The following is a 21116-nucleotide window of genomic DNA, read 5'->3' as shown; positions in this document are numbered from 1 at the left end:
ACGTGTTTGTACGGTAAAACCAGGACTGAACACACCAAGTTCATGGTGGTAGATGATGCCGGGGTGAGGGAAATTGAACCGGAAAAGAGAATACAAGGGAACTCACCTTTATGTCTAATATATTGTTTCTATTAAAAATCTCGGGGCTTCCCTGGTGGCGCAGTGGTTAAGAATCCACCTACCAATGCAGGGGTTTGAACCCTAGTCCGGGAAGATCCCACATGCCGTGGAGCAACTAAGCCCGTGCGCCAAAACTACCGAGCCTGCGCTCTAGAGCCCACGAGCCACAGCTACCGAGCCCACGTGCCACAACTACTGAAGCCCGTGCGTGCGCCTAGAGCCCGTGCTCTGCAACAAGAGAAGCCACCGCAATGAGAAGCCCTTGCACCACAACGAGGAGTAGCCCCCGCTCGCCGCAACTAGAGAAAGCCCGCACGCAGCAACGAAGACCCAACGCAGCCAAAAATAAATAAATAAATAAATGCATTAAAAAAAAATTCTCAAGCAAATATGGCCAAGTGTTCACACTGAGTGGACAGGCTGAGTTGGCAGGAATGTGATGTAGTCACCAGAAGAGGGTGTCCTCGGGGGCCGGAGCTCAGTGGTGAGTGCATACCAGCCTTTGGACTTGGCTATTTTAAATTTTTTGAAATATTAATGGATAAAACAAAGCAAAATGCCAAAGCATGAAAGGACACTGAAACAACTGCTGGTTCCAAGTGCATTCTCCCAGCATGTTCTCCTGAACAAGGGCAACCTTACTCCAGAGGACTTGGTCGGCCGCCTTCACTGTGACCATTGCTTGGTCCACGGGCTGCACACGGGCCCTTCCCTCCAAGGATCTGGGGACAACTGATAAAGCCTCGGCTGGAGCTTCAGAGCTGGGAGAACCATGGGGTTTGTTTGTTTGCGGCCACACCACGTGGTTTGCGGGATCTTAGTTCCCCAACCAGTGATTGAACCTGGGCCTTCAGCACGCAAAGCACAGAGTCCTAACCACTGGACCACCAGGGAATTCCCAACCGTGCGGTTTAGTCAAACCTTCCCATGGGGAGAAACACAAGTGAAAAGAGGCGTTTCTCCAAGTGGCAGAGACAGTCGCTAGCCTGTCTTGTCTTGGGTTGGGCCATTCGGGACGTGGCGCTGGGCAGCACGATTGGGTCTGAACGTGGTCTGCAGCTCAGGGAGGGTTGGTGGGGGTCCACACTGGGGAGGGGGCAACGCCTGTACCTTGATGGCTTCTGCTAAGTTCGGGCCACAGGAGAACACTGAAGATTTAAGCAGAGCCGTAACAGTAACAGGCCTGGCATCTCACGTCTACATTCCAGAGCACAGCACTGGGCTGGCACACAGGGAAGAAAGCAGAATCCTGGACTGAGTTGTGTGGCCTGCAAATTCCTCTGTCGAAGTCCCAACCGCCAGCACCTCAGACTGTGACTGTATTTGGAGACAGGGTCTTCGAAGAGGTGATTAAGTTCCAATGAAGTCATACGGGTGAGCCCTGCTCCAGTATGACTGGTGTCCTTATAAGAAGAAGGGATTAAGACACAGACACACACGGAGGGACGAGAGCGTGAGACACAGCACGAAGACGGCCGTCGACACGCCAAGGAGTGAGGCCTCAAAGCAACCAGCCCCGCCGACACCTTGATCTTGGACTTCCAGACTCCAGAAGGGTGAGAAAACGAATCTGCGTTGTTTAAACCCCTCCGTCTGTGGTACTGTATCCTGGCAGCCCTAGCAAACTAATACAAGCGTCGGATAACAAGCGAGGAGAACTGTGTCCTAAGTACACCACTGGCAGCTGTACGGAAGGGGGTAAGGGAGGAACAGAGGGGCAAGTGGGGAGGCCAAGGGTGGGATCGTGGGGGTAACCCGGGCAGTGGCGAAAGGCGCTGTGTCACAGCACAAGCCCGTCAGCCGAGGCGACTTCGCCGGGGCCACGCCAGCCCGCTTCCCCTGCCGAAACAGCTCGATCAGAAGTTAGGGGAAAAAGCACTTCAGCCCCCTTTCCGTCTACGGTTTAAAAGAAACAGACTCACAGACATAGAGAATAGACTAGTGGTTGCCAAGGGGTAGAGGGGATGGTGGAGGGTGGAATGGGAGTCTGAGGTGAGCAGAGGCAAACTATCATATAGAGAATGGATACACGACGAGGTCCTACTATACAGCACAGGGAGCTACATTCAATATCCTGGGATAACCCATCATGGAAAAGAATATGAAAAAGAATATATATTTGCATAACTGAGTCACTCTGCTGTGCAGCAGAAACGAACACAACATTATAAACCAACTATACTTCAATAAAATAAATTTTTTAAAAAAGTTTTCCCAATGAGACACACACACTGCCCACCACCACCTGGGGCTTTCCAGTGACACGTATAGGCCCCCGCCTGGGAGGCCAGTGGGGCTTACGCAGAGGGAGACCCACCGCAAGCCCGTTGCTGCATTTCTCACGTCACCCTCCCGATGATTCACAGGTTTGGGCTCCATTGCTCCCATTTTACAGGTGAGGAGACTGAGGCCCTTGGAGTGTCAGGAACCTGTCCAGGGTCACACAACTGCAAGCAGAGAAGCTGGGGCTGCAGCGCAGCTCCGTCTGACCTCCAAGTCCCTTCCTCAATGCCACCGTGCCTTCCCGAGGGGTGGGCTTCCTTGGGGATTTCCCGTCACTACCCACACAGGGGAGGGCCGCCCACAAACAGCCCAGCACCCACTGCGACCCTCCCTGCCCTTCTCCGCTTCCTGCGCGGATAGTGGGGCTCAGTGGAGACAGACACCGTGCCCCACCCCAGGCCAGACAGAGACTCTGTCGAGAAGGCATCCATTTGTCGCCCCCAGGGGAATGCAACCTTTACATCACGGTGACATTTTGCCAAGATACTCCCCGTCACAGGGCTTGGCACCCACCCAGTCTCTATCTGCTGACGCACATTTGACTAAAATATGACGCCCGCACCGACGGACCCTCTCTGTCGGGCACCCTCCAGCCCTCCTAACATCCCCGAGGGGCTCACACTTCAGGGGGTCGACCCGAGCTCCCTTCGGTTCCTGGAGACGGAGGCCCACGCTCTCCAGCCCTGCACTTTTGTCCCCGCTTTCTCCTAGGGTTGCCAAATGCAAGCGTCATTTCTAGAGAAGCCCTTCTCCACTCTCTGTTCCTGGCCTCCTACCAAAAGCCTGAAACACCCGCGTGGACGGCCGTACGAGTCACAGAAACGCTGTCCGGGAGACATCGTCTCCCTGGCCCCAGTTGCAAAACCCAGCCCGGGAGACCACAATAAACAAGATAACGGCGCCAGGGTCCCATAAGCACATATCGGGGGGCGGGGAGGGGACCAAGAAAGCTTTCAAGGCCCACGGTCAAAGGCCAGACCCAACCTGGGGTCAGATTCCGGCAGCGCGGCCTCAGCTTTCAGATGCAGTTGGACTCTGGCTGTTTTCTACCCCATTTTCTGGAAAACAAACTGAGCCCGGCAGACATCACGTGGTATATCTGTGAGGTTGCGCGTCTGGTTTGAGGTGGAAGCAAGGCTTGAAATCCAGCTTTCCGGAAGCGTGTGGAACTCTTGAGCACGTGGCTGCTGCCTCGTCAGCTCTGCCATCTCCCCTCTACCCCGGCCAAGGCTCTGGGGACATCTGGGGCAGCCACAGCCCCGCATGTCCCCGGTCTAGCCGGGCGTCTCCTCGAGGGCTAGCTCCTGGGGGGTGCTGCCACCAAATTCAACTCTCAGGAATGAGAGAAAGAAAGAGAGAGAACGTGGGGCTTCCCTGGTGGCGCGGTGGTTGAGAGTCCGCCTGCCGATGCAGGGGACACGGGTTCGTGCCCCGGTCCGGGAGGATCCCACGTGCCGCGGAGCGGCTGGGCCCGTGAGCCGTGGCCGCTGCGCCTGCGCGTCCGGAGCCTGTGCTCCGCAGCGGGAGAGGCCACAGCAGTGAGAGGCCCGCGTACCGCAAAAAAGAAAAAATAAATAAATAAAAAAAAATAAAGAGAACGTGGTTGACGTTCGACGTCATCCCGCCTGGGCTGCCTTCGCCTACGATGAAGAAAGCCTGCCAGAAAGATGACTCTTAGCACGGAGCCTGCCAGCCGTCAGCCCCAAGGCCGTGCCAAGCTCTCCGCTTTTGCACATGCTGTTCTCGCGGCTCATCCCATGACCCCAGCCCGCCCCTCCCCTGCCCGCATCCCGCTGATGAATGAAGTCCTGATCGTGGGTTAAGACTCAACTGCAGGGTCGCTGCTTAATCACCGCCCCAGACCTGTCCGCCTTGTTCACCGTTGAACCGCCAACGTCTGACGTCGTTGGGACGAGGAGATCCGTACACTCACCTCGTAAATATTTATTGAACACCGCCGGCGCCTCTGTGGGTGAACAAGACTGACAGGTCTGCAGGTATGATTCAGCTCCAGGAGGCTTCCAGAAAGCAAGAGCCCTTCGGCTGAGTCTCCACCGCTGAGCAGGGCTGGATCAGCCTGCAGGGGAGGGGGCAGGCTGGGGTCAAGGGACGAGCCGTGGTACGAGGAACGGTGGAGATGAGGAACACGAGCGTTACGGTATTGCAGCGTTCGCTACGCGGCCCATGGCTGACAGCACTGGCTATGGCAATAGCGATGGAGGCGCTATATGCGCCACAGATGCATTGTGCGGAGGGATGTGGGGAAGGTGGGAATTAATCACGGGGAACGCAGTGAAAAGGCTATTCTCTCTTCACCACATTATTTCAAAGCCCCACCTCTGCTTTGAGACAAAAATCTAATTTTTTTTTTTTTGCGGTACACAGGCCTCTCTCTGTTGTGGCCTCTCCCGTTGCAGAGCACAGGCTCCGGACGCGCAGGCTCAGCGGCCACGGCTCACGGGCCCAGCCGCTCCGCGGCACGTGGGATCCTCCCGGACCGGGGCACGAACCCGCGTCCCCTTCATCGGCAGGCGGACTCTCAGCCACTGCGCCACCAGGGAAGCCCCAAAATCTAATTTTTAAAAATCCAATAAATGTCTAACGCTTGTCGGGGGCGGGGGGAAGCCCACCCCTAAACTTGAAACATGCTTCGGCTCACCGCACGCCTGGGGCCTTGGACACTTCTGCCCAGCTTTCTGGGGAAGTGGGTTCCGAGACGTCACAGACCGGGTCTGCGGCGTGAACGTGACCAACTGGCCGGGGACCGGATTCGCAGTGGTGACAGTCATTCGGTTCAGAGGCCAGCGCGGTGGCGGCGCTGGGTCCCCTTCCAGGGCTCAGCTCGGCTCAGTTCACTGGCCGCGGGGGTCAAGGCCTCAGCAGCCCGCCTCCTGTCTGCTCACGCCTGCTGCCCTGGCAGCTGAGACTGGGCGCTTCTTGATGGCTGGAACCACTGCTGTACTGGTAAATGTTTAACAACCGATGCTCCAGACACCCCAAAATACCCACCCTCATCTGTAATGTCTGCCAATTCTCTTGGTGTAAATATTCCCACCACGGCAATTTGAAGCCAGCAACGTGGGGTCACTGAGCATGGAGTTTCTGGAAAGAGCCTCATGGTAACACAAGAACGACGTCGCTTTTCCATCGCGTGCACAGAACAGACATCAACCACCCCAAGGGCAGAGAGAATAGTAAAGCGAGGTTAAAAAAAAATAGGATGCGCTAAGTTTTGAGTATTTATTACCTTTGTTTTAAATAAGACTTATTTCCCTATAAGTTTATATAACATTTAATGTTGGTGGTGTTCACAGGGCCTTATACTCAACGTTTTGTAATAACCTATAAGGGAAAAAGAAATATCTAAAAATACGGGTATATATACACATATTTGTGCATATAACTGAACCACTGTGCTGTACACCTGAAACTTACACGACACTGTACATCAAGGATACTTCAATTTTTTTTTAAAAATGATGGTTGGGTTGAACTTTTCGGAAACTTAACCACAACTTTTCTGAGTACTTAACCATGGGCTCTCACGAGCCAGGACAAGCCGGTACAAGCCAGCATGACCCAGTCGGCCAGTTCCAGCACAGCACTGGCCGACTGGGTCTTATTCAACTTGAATCCTCAGCGCGTATTAACTGCCCAGCAAACTCTTATCCCCAGTAACCCAGCCAACGCTTGATGAGTGAGGGCAAAGCGGCAGACATTGTTCTGGGTCCTCTACTCCCAGAATCTCGTATTTCACCCTCTGCACAGACCGACGGGGTCACTGCAATTAAGATCCCTACTTTACAGATGAGGAAACTGAGGCTCAACACAGACAAGCAGCTCACGGTCATACAGAGTGCCTGCGGACAGTGCCACACTCTGGCCGCCTACCCATCCTGCTCTCCAAAACGCCAGGGCAGTTCTGGCCTGGGCCCCGACGTCAGCCGGACTCAGCGAGAGACCCCGAGGCTAACCCCCAAGCCCGGGGTGCCCCAGGCTCCGCTCTCCTTCAGAGGCACAAAGGAGAACTCAAAATGTGAGCGAGGCCAAGGGCAGAGCAGAGTCAGACCCACAAACCACCCAGAAATTCCAGGAATTAAGTGGTGGCTGGGAGGAAGGGGGCGGGACACCCCAGCCTGTCTCAGGCAGATCCCAGGACTGGGTGAGTATCAGCCACCCCAGGGGTGGGGACCTCCCTCCTCCATTGGAGCCAGTTTTCCTTCAACCCTTCTCAACAGAATTAGGGCAGGACAATGGAGGGAACAGGCCTTCCCTTCCCTTGCCAACTGCTCTGCCCTCAACCCCACAGAGATTGACACTAGGCTTAACAAAAATGCGCCCCCCCCCACCCCCCGCTGCAGGCACTTTCTTTCCTCCTGTCCCCTCAGCCAAAGATACGTCCTTACGGGATACACAGGGCAGTATCTGGGGATGCTTAATTGAACAAATACAATATACAAAACCCATTCAGTTTTTTAAATACTATGCTGAGAATACACACAATTCTTTTTTTTTTTTTTTTTCTTTTTTTTTGCGGTACGCGGGCCTCTCACTGCTGCGGCCTCTCCCGTTGCGGAGCACAGGCTCCGGACGCGCAGGCTCAGCGGCCACGGCTCACGGGCCTAGCCGCTCCGCGGCACGTGGGATCCTCCCGGACCGGGGCACGAACCCGCGTCCCCTGCATCGGCAGGTGGACTCTCAACCACTGCGCCACCAGGGAAGCCAGAGAAAATACACAATTCTGAACAAAAAGAGAATACTCGCTCAACAAACATTTACTTAATCTACTCTGTGCAAAAAAAAAATAAGAAGAAGAACTAAAAACCAGGTTTGTTCAGTGCAAGCCAAGATAACATATAAGAGAAGCCACTTTAAAGTGACTGGATAATAAATTAATATGTTCTTAAAATACCCAGTACATAACTCCTGGGGCCCCTTTCTCCCTTCTTGCAGATGTGTGGATGCTTCCTTGGAAACAGTGCTCCCAGCGAAACTTTAGATAAATGGCAGGAAACCTCCACCTCCAAAGGACCGCCAGGAGGCAGCGTAGATAAGCGTGGACACTGGGTCAACCCCGGTTCGAATCCAGACTCCACAGCATTGAGCTGGGTGCTGCCCAGAGGGTCCCTCAACCTCGTGGAGTCTCCACTTCCTCATGGGCAAAACGAAGCCCTGAACTTCTCCCAGGGCTGGGGGAGGATTTGCAGAGTACGGAGAGCGTGGTTCTAAAGAGCCCAGCAGCAGAGTCCCAGGATTTACTGGTGTTTAATGACTGCTTCTCTCCCTCCTCCTCCTGGGTGAATTCGGGCACCCCAGATCATCTCTGCTCCAGGCCACGAGGCTGACAGCATCTGGACCAGCCTCCCACCTGAAATGCAGGATTCACTGGTATTGGGTGGTACCTGCAAGGAAGAGTCCACAGCCTTGAACCAAGCTCAAGAATTCTACAGCAGCAGGCTATGGAATCTTCACACTGCTTCACAGATGAATATCCCCAGGGCAAACCCTCAGGTGGCCACGGAGTCCTTGGGATAGGTCAGTGAACAAGACTCTGTCCCCAGGAATCGGGGTGCGGGGAGGGAGGGAACAGCACAGCAAATAGACGATACAGAGGCTGGAGGAAGACAGGCCTGGGACATGGGATGGTGAGGTTGGGCAGCGAGAGGGGCAGGAACCACCCTGGCTGGGGTGAACTCCAGGCGGCAGGAACCGCAAGGACAAAGGCTCTGAGATGGTCGCCAGCTTGGCCTGACCAAGGAGGGGTGCTAAGCCAGTGTGGCGGGGGAGAAATGGGGTCACAGAGGCAAGCAGGGCCAAGCAGCCAGGGGCCTTGAGGGCCACCATGACAAGGATTTTATTCTAAATGCAAAGAGGGGGAACTTCCCTGGTGGTCCAGTGGTTAAGATGCTGAGCTTCCACTGCAGGGGGTGCGGGTTGGATCCCTGGCTGGGGAGCTAAGATCCCGCATGCCATGCAGCATGGCCATAAAATAAAAACAATAAACATTTTTAAAAATAATTGCAAAGAGGGGTGTGTGTGTGTGTGTGTGTGTGTGTGTGTGCGCGTGCGCGCGTGCGTGCGTGTCGGGTGCAGGGCAGATGAAGACGATGGTGACGGGGTCTGATTTATGCTTTGAGAGCCTGGCAGATGTAGCATTGCAGATGAAGCTCACAGACATAACACTGAACCAAAGAAGCCAGACTCCAGTGATGAAACATGCATGGTTCATTTATGTAAAGTTCAAAACCAGGCAAAACCAACCTATACCATCAGAAGTCCAGAAATGGTTACCCTCGGAGGTGGGGCTATGGGAGAGTTCCTGGCGGACGGTCAGGCTCTGAGGCTCTGGGGCCGTAGCAAGGGCATGCGCACTTGGAGAAAATTCATCCCCCGACGCACGAAGGCGTGTGCATTCTTCTCTAGCATGTTGAACTTTAATAAAAAGTCTAAGAGAAATTTAAAGAAGCCTGGCTTCTGTTGGAAGAACGGCTCCAGAGAAGCTGGAGAACTGATTAAGCAAGAGGAAATCCTCCAGGGCTCTCCCCAGGAGGCTCAGCAATGAGACAAGTCCGGGGCCTGGTCTCCTACAGCCCTTCAAAGTGAACTTGAAGGTGCTGGAGCCCAGATAAAGCTCCGTGCTGCTAGAGCCTCCCGCTTGGGCCAGACACCGACTCTCCCAGACAGGGCCCAGTTCATCTTCAGTCTGAAGGGCACTTTGTCCAGCGATGCCAAAGCTGAAAATATCTCAGTCCCCGGGAAGCCCGGCCTCGAAGGTTCCCGGGAATAAACAGTGTTTTTGCAGCAGCCCGTGCTTCCCCCATGAGAACAGACTGGCTGTGTTGGGAGCCGGTTTGGGGGCGGGATGGAGAGGCGCAGCGGACACGTGCGTACACACAAATGTATTTTAAATGCTGGGAAGGAAACCACCCATTCTTTCACAGGGGCCGCTTAGGGGTTACAAACAGACGGACTTCACAAGCTCCTGGGCACACGGGGCTCTACATACAGGCTCAAGGAAAAGGCGGGAATCCTCAGGACGCTTGATGGGGCCCCAGAGCAATGGGCGCCAACAAGCCGAGCGCTCTTCCGGAAGGAAGTCCTAGGCACACGTCAAGAGCCTGTTCTCGGGGGCCTCGGCTCTGGACAGAAGAGGTCATTCTAGCTCCCAAGGCCCTGGCTCCATTCTCGCCACGTGACCCGTTTCTGGTCACACCAGGCCCTGTAAACAGAACCTTCCGCCCCCATCAGCCAGCCCCGCCCACCCCATTCTGGGGCCGGGGCCCAGGACAAGTCTTCTGGGCTTTCCAGGGCAATGGGTCCCACCCTGGAGCCCGCACCAGAAAGTGCTGGGAGCCGCGTGAAAGCGCAGATTGCCGGCCCCACCCCCATAGCTTTAGGAGGCCTGGGGCGGGGCCTGAGAATCGGCATTCGGACGAGCTCCCGGGAGCCGCTGCTGGTCCAGGGACCCCACTCTGAGAACCGCTGCTCTAGGTGGTAACAGCCTCTCAAATCTTCTCACGCCGCACCTCAGTCCAGTGTTTCCCAAACTCCAGCCCTTGGCACACCCCCTTCCCCAAGCTTTGCCCACCTTCCTACCATCTCCCCGTTCTAGTTCATACTTCATATTTTACTGAAATTGGCTTGCTTTGGGCGTTCAAAGGAATTTACTTTAAAGAGGGAACCTTCTCTCATCAGCAGGTGCAGAGAACCTGAGGCTGGAGTAAAACGGAACACGAGGAAAACGGAAGAGAGTTGGGGCCAGGGGCTTCTCTGTAGAGGGCGCTCTCTGCTGTATCGAGGTCAGGGTGGGGCGGCATTTGGGGCAGAACGCAGCCCCTGAGACGGTCGCCTTGCTGTGGCACAGAGGAGAGAACAGCGCCCGGGTGGGAGGCCTTTGCTGCTGGGTCACTAGACAGGCTCAGTCGCCTCGGGGGCCGGAAGCTGGATTCTTTTCCCTTCTGGGATTTCACCATTCTGTACTCACAGTGGGATGCGATCCAGAAACTTGGACTGAAAGTGTGGGATTTCATAATTTATATATTTTTTTAAATGACGGTCCAAAAGTTGCATAATCCTCATTAGGACTTTTCTTTTCCCCCTCAATCTGTGGTTTTCGTCTAAGCTGACACAGCATTTGAGACAATCAGAGCAGATATATCTCCCTCGGGCTGAATCATGAGAAACTGTCTCTCCCCACAGCCTCGAAGAGGGGGTGTCTGTCGGTGAGTACCCGCAACGGCACCGGCCGGGGTAGAAAGCTGAGCTCCCTCCCCCACACGAAGCTCTGTCAGTTGCTCTCCTGCTGGGGCGGCAGGGGAGGTGTGAACACCTCCCCCCAAACACCCAGATGCCAAGTTCTCATTCCTGAATGACATGATCTCAGTTGATGTTTCTTCAAGAGGGAAGTCAAGAAAGCGGGACACGTGTTCCTCAGTACCATGTGACCCAGCTACTCTACTCCTAGGCGTAGACCCCAAACAACTGAAAACAGGTGTACCAACAAAAATGTGTACACGGATGTTAACAGCAGCATTACGCACAAGAGCCACAAGGTGGAAATGGCCCAAACTGCCGTCGATGGAAGAAGGGATAAGCGAAAGATGGTCTATCCGTACACTGGAATAGTATTCAGCCATAAAAAGGGAGGCAGCGCTGACACAGTCTACGTCATGAATGAACCTTGATAACCTTATGCTCGGTGAGAGAAGCCAGACACAAAAACCCACATACTGTGGGATTCCATTTACATGAAATGTCCAGAATAAGCAAATCCAGAGAGACAGAAAGCAGATGAGCAGTTGCCAGGGGGCGGGGAGGACAGAAAGGGGTTGTGATTGCTAATAATGGTTATGGGGTCTCCTTTTGGGATGATGAAAACGTTCTGGAATTAGACAGTGGTGATGGTTGCAGGACATTGTTGATGTACTACATGCCACCAAACTGTGCACTTTAAAATGTAAATCTTACGTCGATGAGTATTTTACCCCAATAAAACCTTTTTTGTCAAGGAAAAGAAAGAAAGAAAAAAGAGCATGGCTGCCTCTACCAACCACCACCCAGATCTGCCTGACCCTCCCTGTTCCAGAACAGAGTGTGCTCCCTTTGGGACTTTATGAGGGGTTCCAGATGCCTTATCCCAGGAAGGTCTGAGAAGCTATTCAGCTCAATGAACTGAAGACGAAATGAAATGTCGCCTGTGTTATATTTTCCTTTCTTGACAAGCCATGAGCCCCTTTGAGTGATGCTGGGTTTGCACATCTGGGACTGATCAAAAACCAGTGAGTCTGCAGAAAAAGGGGGGGGGGGAAGCTTCCTAGGTCGGGAGCAAGCAGACACAGAGGCACCTCCCATACGCAGTAAATTACTCTGGTGACAGAGAAAAGAAATGTTCCAGCTCCCACAAGGCCAAAGAGGTCGGCAATTGGGGCTCCTGCCTCTGAAAGCCAGTTTTCAAAATGCAACCTACTACAAAGCCCAGATATCCAACGTGAGGTCTCCGAGGGAGGGATGCAGTTCGGGGGCTTTCAGAAGCTCACGCTCTTCTGCTGAGCTCCAGCCCCTGCCCATCAAGCCAGCTCTTCTCTCCAGACGCAGGACCGTGGGAGCAGCTGGCGCTGCTCTGGGCTCCCCAGCGGGGCCCCTCTGCACGTTGATACAGGTACCGGTCAGCAGAGTGGAGCCCAAGCCCCTCTCCAGGCCCACTCCTAACCGGGGCCAGGGATCCCGAGCCCACACGGCGGGAGGCTTGTGCGGCAGCAGGCTCTGCGCTGACAGTCCTGTGGCTAGCCACCGGGCCGGCAGCTTCTTCCAGAACCTCGGGTGGGGTCCAGCCAGGGTGGCAGCTCTTCCCGGCTCTGGCCGTGTCACGTGGGGTACATGCCTTCATCACTCTGAGGCTCGACCCCCTCCTTGTAAAAAGGAGGACAGTCCAGCTCTTAAAGAAGTCAGCAGGATAGGTCATCCACGTAAAACCCCAGGCACGTCTGGGCCACAGCAAGTGCCAGATAAATGTCATCTGCCGGTAGGATTACAGATGCTATCGTTACTATTCCTACTCCTATTTTTCAAGAGACTGTAAAAATCAAAATCACTCTCTTCGTTCTCCTCCCTGGCCACGTCATCAGGGACGGGGCTGGGGCTCAACTCTGCTGCTATTTCACGTGGAGCCCCTCTCACACGAAACGGTTCCTTGTTGAAGGTCAGGTTCAGCGTAGAGTCAGCAGTTGGGCAGAGAAGTGCCTTCAAGGAGGCAGGACACAGCCACTAAGCGTGTAGGGTAGGTAGACAGAGAGACCTGGGGTGACAATGTCACACACAAGCTAGGGGACCTCGTGCAAGCACTTCACCCCTTTGGGCCTCGGTTGCCTCATCTGCAATGAAAACCTAGTGGCCCTGCGCCCAGGCGTGTTGCAGGTAAAGAGGACAGCAAGGGCCCTCACAGCTGGCACCCCAGCAGCACAGCTCCCACACCTTCAGCTCCTTCCCCCACGGGCAAACAGCCAGATCAGGGGCAGAAACAGAAAATCAGGTGCACAAGACCAAGAGCCCTGAGAGTTCCCCTCTGGGTCTATCTGGAGAAGGGGGCAGGGCCTTCACCTTGTCCTTCACATGGTCTCTCATCAGTCAGCCTCTAGACCCTTGGTGTCCTGACCCCACTGGGGAAGGCAGGCTCACCCTAGTCTTCCCCGGGCAAGGAGACCAAAGGTTCAAGGTAGAAACTCACAAGCCCACTCTCGGTTGGAAGTTGAGCTGGGCACCTGCCAGACTCCCAGCTACTTCTCTTGACCAGAGGAGTAACTCACCTCTGGCTAAAACACACCCAATTCAAAATCGGACTTCGGTTGAGCAGGCGTCAGCTAAGCCCTTCCCGGCTTGTCCACCAGCCCAGCCCTTTCAAGGGAGCTTCGGGGTCTGCACTGCACGAGGGGCTCGCCCTGCCTCTTCCACCTGGGGCTGCAGATCTCCTAGACCCCAGAGCTGAGCCCTCAGCTCCCAGCCGCCCCCCCCCACAAGAAGTTTATGCAGATATCCACTCTGGTTGAAGAGACCCAGGAACTCTTCCCAAACCTGTAGAAACTCTGATAATGCCCCACGCCTGGACGCACCCACAGCCATATGGAGCTTTGGAGGCAGACGGAACTGGGTCCCAGCCTCCGCTCTGCCTGGACACGTCACCTCTCTGACCCTCAGGGAGACTACCGGGAAGGTTTGTTGCAAACAAAACCATAAAGGGGCGTGGTCCTGTAAACCTGCCGCGCAGAACGCACACGCCGTTAGGTTCACCCCTGCCCTCCACACGTGGGGAGGACACATTCGAAGTCCTGCCCACACACACACCATCGGCTTTCTCTTTATCGACGCCCACCGTGTACACAGGAAGGCAACAGATGCTAGCGAACTGCACAGGTGAGGGAGGAGGACACAGCCTCAGGGAGCACGATTCTGCGGTCAGATAGCCTTTGAGTCCTGGCCCCCTCGCTTCCAGCATGTGAGGTCTCGGGCAACTCGCCCTCGCGGGGCCTCAGTTTCTCCGTCTGCGGACGGGCATGCGGCCGAGCACGGTTCTGAGAGGCGGGTGGCACGCTCAGCTAAGTGCCTGCACACAGGAAGCCCTAAGAGGTGGCATCTGCTCTGGCTGTTTCAGCTCCTCGGAGATTGCGGGAGCGGATCGTACAGGGCAGAGAGAACAATTTAAGTCACGCTTACCTCCCTCCGCAGGGCTCCAGCCACCTCCTCGCCGGCGTCTTCTGAGTGGAGTGGCGGCAGCGGCAACACGGGCACAGCGGACCCAGAGGGCAGGTCGCGGGACACGGGACTCCGGTGCCGCCGAGAGATGCAGTGCGTCCGAGGACCCTGCGCGCCGCCTCTTGTAGCTGCCCGGAGCCCCGGGGCCACGCCCCGCGGCGGTCGGCGGCGCTGATGGGGCCACGCCCCGCGGCGGTCGGCGGCCCCGCCCCTGTCCTCCCCCACCCCACCGGCCACGCCCCTCCCGGCCTCGCCCCACCCCAGGAGCCCGGAGGACACCCGGAGGCGCGGGCGCCTGGGGTCGGGTGGTGGTGGCCTTCGCAGGGAGGGCGGGACCACCCGCGTCCAAAGAACTCGGCTTGACAAGAGGAGGCCGCGCTCAGTTTTTCGTCATGACCGTAAAAGTATCGTTTGCATTGACAGCTTAACGATGCACCCAGCGCGATACCAGGCACTTTCCACCATGGGTGTGCAAATTTACCGAATTCCACTTCTCTGCGGCTCAACTGGAAAATGGGAAAAGGGAAGCTATCTTCCGCGGATTGCAGCAAATGAAACCAGGAAGCGCAGGGGCTCCATCAACTATGGTGCAGAATACACACTTGCGAAATTTATTTCCATCCTCTACGCGTGGATAGAAAACTTCACTCTTGCCACCCTCACACACACACACACACACACAATTTTCAGGGTGCGAATGAAGACAGGAAGACCTTACTGGATGAAGACAGTAAAGCCGAGGTCCAGGCTAAGCACTTTACTGTCATTATCCCAGTACAGGTTCACAGGAATCCAGTGAGATGGAAATGACCCCATTTCACAGATTGGGCAACTGAGGCTTGGAGTAGAGAGTGCCCAAGTCCCCGGAGGACAGTGCAGTTTAACACCCTAATCAACTGAGAGCCAGAAGCAACTGCCTTTGAGAGATGTAAAGCCAAGGCCCTTGTTGGCAGGGGAAGAAACCAAGGCTGCAGGAGCTAAAGGACTCCCCCGTGCTCCCCACTCAGTCACATAAAGTGGACCTACTGTGTGCTGGTGGCACCCAAGGGCGAGATGGAGCCTGTTCTCACCACGTTGCTTATTACTGCATGAACACACCGAATCAGCTCACTCAGTATCGACTCACCCCACTCAGCCCCCATCCAGTCACTCTGCACCCGCCCCTGTGCTATGCGGGGATCTCAGAGTCTGGGGCATCCGTACAGGTCAGAGCACACGGGGCAGGGAGGGGGTGTGGACAGGGACGGGGCAAAGATAAGGGAAGAACCTCAGTGATTGGCCAGGCATGTGTGACACGGATTCAGAAAGCTAGAAGCTCTTAAGATTTTGGTGCAGCTCAAATGCAGATTTAAAAAGTTATCTTTTTTTCAACTCATATTATTCTCATTTCTTTTACTTTTCTTCCTTTTCTCAGTTTTTGAAGCATCATTCTCAGCTCAACATTCATTCATCCAATACTTATTAAGCACCTACTATGTGCCAGGCTCTGTCCCAAGTACTGGGGCATTTAGTGGTGAGCAAAAGACTGCTGCAGAACAAGTGCCCTCGGTTTGACAAAGAGCAAATCCAAGGGGAGAAGAGATTTGTATTTTTTTTTTTTAAATTTACTTATTTACTTTGGCTGCATTGGGTCTTCGTTGTTGGGTCTTCGTTGCTACACGCGGGCTTTATCTAGTTGCGGCGAGCGGGGGCTACTCTTCGTTGTGGTGCGTGGGCTTCTCATTGCAGTGGCTTCTCTTGTTGCAGAGCACGGGCTCTAGGCGCACGGGCTTCAGTAGTTGTGGTACGCAGGTTCGGTAGTTGTGGCTCGCGGGCTCTAGGGCACAGGCTCAGTAGTTGTGGCGCACGGGCTTAGTTGCTCCGCGGCATGTGGGATCTTCCCAGACCGGGGCTTGAACCCGCGTCCCCTGCATTTGCGGGTGGATTCCCAGCCACTGCGCCACCAGGGAAGTCCCAGATTTGTATTCTTGACGGATGCCTCTCAGGTACGCAGCCTCATACCCATCGTCCTGGCGAACTCCCCGCTCCCAGCGGCCCTCTGAGGCCGGTGCTGTCGTCATCAGGAAACTGGGCACAGAGAGGTAAGTAGCTTTCCCAAGGTTACACAGCGCCCTAGTGGAAGAACTGGGACTTGGTTTTTGGCTTGTTTTTGTACTAGGGGAGAAATTTTATTTCACATTTACAAGTTCAATTAAACTTTGGTAGAAGAGTGACCGTGCATTTGACATATCTTAGGAATACTGAGCAGCTTTCTTAAGGCCTCACTCACCTCTCACCTCCCAGGCTGGTTCCCTGCTCTCAGGCACACTCCCTCCCATCACAAGGAACTGGGATTTCAACTCAGGCTCACCCCCACTCAGCTGCCACCACCTTGTGTGCCATGAAACCTGGGGTCCGGTGGAGTGGGAGAAAGTGGTCCCTGCCCCAGCAGAGGGGAAGGGAAGCCGCACAGAATCAGATTTCTCGTGGGCCCAGCATTTGGGTGGGGGTGGGGGTGGGGAGGCGGGGTCAGTACCGAAACGTCCACAGCTCAGCGTGCTCGGGCCTCCGCCTCCTTTGTGCGGCAACTCTGCAGGCTCCTCGCTGGTCCCGGATGGCTCTGGGGACACCTTTCCCAGCTCAGGTGTTCCAGGGGGGCTGTTGGCAGAGCTGCAACCCGAGGGCACCTCTCTACAATGTCGCCCCCCAGCCGAGCTGCCAACCCCTGTCCAGACTGGCAGCCGCTGCCCCAGCACCCTGCACCAAGGAACTTCCGGACCCCCAACTCCCGTTTCTCCTTTCCTCTCCCTCTGTGGTCGCCTCTTCATCTGTCCACCTGCTTCTTGTCTGCAGTGCTGAGAGACGGGATCCGGCCGTGCCCAGCACTGCCCGCTGACTTCCATCCAGCCGGCACTCACGCCTGTGACCTTGGCCCTGCACCAGGTAGTCTGAGAGGAGGGAGCAGGATTTGCCCGCAGTGCCAACCCGCTGGGCGTCCTGAGCGACTTCAGTTCCCTTTAACATCTCAGTGCGGTTAACGTTTCTCAAATGGGATGTTACGGTCACTGGTGCCGTGTAACAAACCATCCCAAAACGTAGTGGCTTAAAACAACCACCTTATCTTGCTCGCAGTTTTTTTTTTTTTTTTTTTTTTTTTTTGCGGTACGCGGGCCTCTCACTGCTGTGGCCTCTCCCGTTGCGGAGCACAGGCTCCGGACGCGCAGGCTCAGCGGCCATGGCTCACGGGCCCAGCCGCTCCGCAGCACGTGGGATCCTCCCGGACCGGGGCGCGAACCCGCGTCCCCTGCATCGGCAGGCGGATTCTCAACCACTGCGCCACCAGGGAAGCCCTTGCTTGCAGTTTTATAGCTCAGGAATCTGGGACGGGCCCCATCGGATGGTTCTTCCTTGCTTCATTGTGTGGTTGCAGTCAGATGTCGGCTGGGCTGCAGACGTCGGAAGGTTCCACTGGGCTGGTCGTCTGAGCTGAGTCACCCACGTGGTAGGAGAGCCACGTGGCCTTTCCAGGAATGTAGCCTCAGGGTAGTCAGACTTTTTACTAGCCCCCAGAGCAAGTCCCAAGAGAACCAGGCAGAAGACGCAGGACGTTTAGTGGCCTGGCAATGGAAGTCACAGAACATCACGGCTGCCATACCCTTGGTCAAGACACAGAGCCTGCTTGGGGTCAAGGAGAGAGGGCACGGACCACACTTTTTAACGGGTAGACATCAAAGAATCTGCAGGCTTGTTTTAAATCCTCTCCAAGTTTTTAAACGGACACGGGGCTTCCCTGGTGGCGCAGTGGTTGAGAGTCCGCCTGCCGATGCAGGGGACGCGGGTTCGTGCCCCGGTCCGGGAAGATCCCACGTGCCGTGGAGCGGCTGGGCCCGTGAGCCGTGGCCGCTGAGCCTGCGCGTCCGGAGCCTTTGCTCCGCGACGGGAGAGGCCACGACAGTGAGAGGCCCGCGTACCGCAAAAAAACAAAAACAAAAAAACGGACACGACAGGGAATTCCCTGGCAGTCCAGTGGTTAGGACTCTGCACTTTTACTGCCATGGGCCTGGGTTCTATTCCTGGTCAGAGAACTACCGTCCTGCAAGCTGGGCCGCGTGGCCAAATTAATTAATTAATTAGTTAAATAAATAAATACAGCAGACACGATATGTGAAAACACACAGACAGTGCCAAGCACCAGACAGACACTCAGTGAAAGATAATTAATCCTTCTCAGGGAGCTAACTAGTTAGTCCAGGGCAAGGAGGGTCTAGATGGATGTTCGAATCCTGACTCCACCAGCTTTGTATCTTTGCTCAAGTCACCTGACCTCTCTGAGCTGCAACTGCCTCCCGGGCTGGATCACCCAAGGGGCGGGCTGAGCTTGGGTCTGTAGCTTGTGGGTGGTGCCATCTTCTGGAACCAGTAGAGCTGAGTTCAAATCCTGGCTCCTCTACTTCCAGGCGTGGCCTGTGTTCAGCTGCCCATCTGTAGAGTGGGGCGATGATAACAGCACCTTCCTTCTTCAGGGCTGCCGTTAAATGGTTAATATATGGCAAACAGAACAAAGCCTGGCACTTAGCGAGTATTAGTTAATGTCATTGTTATTAGGGGCCAACAAGGTACAAAGAGAGAGGTTTGCTTTCCATCGACTTTTCCATCAACTTTTCCATCATTGTGCAATCTTAGACTCTAATTTCCAGAACATAACATTTGAATCTGAATAAAATGCCGTATCATGGGCAACACGGGCTCCCGGGAGGTCCTGGATGAGAAAGAACCAAGAGGCACCCAAGAGTCCTCCTGAGAAGGGCCTGGCCACTTATATCCTTGGAAATCCCAGCAAAGGATCCCATCTGTACCCAGGCAGGAGTTAAGTCATGGAGAGCTTGAGACCAAGGAAAAGGCCCTTCTGGTCATAATGAAGCCCAATCTGGAAACAGGAACGCTCCGGCCTGGAGAGGTTCCATCCCTCTCTTCACTCGCTCTCTTGGAACCAAGGTGGGCTGATGGCAGGACCGTACACGTCTGCAAAACGGTGGGGTTGCCCCAGACGGCATCGAGGTCTTTCTTTCCTATCCCGTGAGCTGGTTGCCCTAGAACTAATGGGTCTTGAACTCACACCAACATCTTCTCACCAGGTGTTTTGATTGGCGTCTCTGATTTGGACACCAAGAGCCAAGGCTGTGGAGTTCCAGCTTCTCGTTTGTTCCTGTCACACTCATTCAGCAGCTGCGGAAAGCCACTGAGCCTCAATTCGGCATCAAAGACCACTAACAATTTGAGTCAAGGAGACGTAGGCGTACCATTTTGTGATGCGCACGGCTTAGAAAGAGGAACGAAAAGGACGGGAAGGATGATGACACCTCTGTGTTGACAGGTGCCGATTATGTGGTCCTCCGGGATCTCAGTGGGATGGATTTGCTTGACTCGTTGGAGAGGAAAGGTACAGGTGTGAGTTCCACATCTTATATTGGCAGGCAACCCTCTGGGGGAGGGGGTGTAAATCTAGGGTAAGATCTTGATCGATTGAACTTGCAAGTAACAGAAACCCACTCAAGTTAGAAGGGGGGCTCTTGGTAGGATACTGGGTTACTGTGCAATTCAAGGACTGCCAAGACCTTCAAAGAAATAGCATTAGTCCTGGAAGGGTGTCAAGCACGCTGGCAGTACTATTTCTCACACTCTGAAAGGGGTCCCTCCCTTCTCCCTCTGAAGCCAGGCCTTTCCCATCGCCTGTGGACATGACCATCCCATCAGCACGGGAGTTCACACCTCCCTCGTTCCAGGGACAGCTCGGGTTGTGCCCAATCATCTCCCAGTTCTAACGTCGTAGAGAGAGAGAATCTAACTGGCCCTGTTGGGAGCAAATGTCAATCCATGGCCAATCGAATGAGACCAAAGCCCCAGAATGCCTGGGACTTAACGCCCCTGAGGCATCGGCTGACAAAGGCTAACAGGGCTGGGGGTGTAAATACCCCAGATCCTCCGCTCTCGGCTGGGATGATTCAGAGGTGGATGTTTCCCAGAAGGATTCTCTAGCTGATCACATCGTTGTCGGCTTAATGCTGTACACATTACCACGTCCCCCACCTTCCCTGTATCTCTTTCCTGTATTCCTTGCATCTCTCAAATAAGCTGCCTGCCCTCATATCCTCAGTTCAGGGTCTGCTTCTGGGAACCCAAACTAAGACAAGGACCCTGAAGTCTGGGGAAAGGAATCCAGGAGTCTCTGTATTCTCTGAGGATATCTGTGCCTTCGTTCTTCTATGCACTGAATATTAGTTGAGCACCTACTATATGTCAGACAAAGTGCGGGCAAATATAGGAGAGAAATAGGAAAGAACTGAAAAAGTCTAGCCATATGAAGAGGAGGGCTTTTTACAGGAAGAAATTGGGAAGCCAAAGGCTGAGCTGTGGCATTATTTAACTATATAAAAACTATGACTCACATAGGAAAAGTGAACACCAAATCCCAGAATATGATGAGCAGCCCCTTAAAGTTCGAGAGAGGTAGTTTAGAGCAAATTAGAGGAATTCTTCAGCCAACAGTGAAAAGCAAATTTATCCACCTCAAGTTACCCCACAAGGAGTAATACAGGCAGAAAATGTAAACATATTTTTAAAATAAATGAATGCTGGAGTTCACTTTTTATTCTATTTGATGACATTTACTGAGGACTTCCTTTGGACCAGGCATTCTGGGAATAAAGAGATGAATAAGGCAGACATGAGGCAAGCCTTTTGATGGGGGGACCCCGGGTGGACAGTCAATGCATCCTCTGTGCTGTGACAGGGATCTACAGGCTTCCAAGGAGCCCAGAGGGGACGGGTGTCTGGACCGAGGGGTGAACAGAGGCGTCACGGATAGATGTGATGCGGGGCCAGATGCAGGTTATGGCAACGTAACTAGGACAGACCGAGGAAGAAAAAGAGGTGATGTATCGGCTACTGTGAGTGGGAGGCCCAGGGGAGAGACAGTTTCAGGTACACCT

The 21116-nt window shown here is 54.5% G+C and overlaps 1 protein-coding gene across 1 annotated transcript in view; it reads right to left on the bottom strand.

Annotated features, from left to right (window-relative positions):
- The window catches only part of CRISPLD2 (cysteine rich secretory protein LCCL domain containing 2), a 63392-nt gene extending 49117 nt beyond the window's left edge, over window positions 1–14275 (bottom strand). Inside the window, exon 1 of the mRNA XM_059045512.2 lies at window positions 14110–14275. The gene's annotated coding sequence lies outside the window, so the exon portion shown is untranslated. The remainder of the gene's footprint in view (window positions 1–14109) is intronic.
- Window positions 14276–21116: the final 6841 nt, after the last annotated feature.

Source organism: Kogia breviceps, chromosome 18 (genome assembly GCF_026419965.1).
Source record: "Kogia breviceps isolate mKogBre1 chromosome 18, mKogBre1 haplotype 1, whole genome shotgun sequence".
Taxonomy (NCBI): domain Eukaryota; kingdom Metazoa; phylum Chordata; class Mammalia; order Artiodactyla; family Physeteridae; genus Kogia; species Kogia breviceps.
This window is presented reverse-complemented; position numbering and strand designations above follow the sequence as displayed.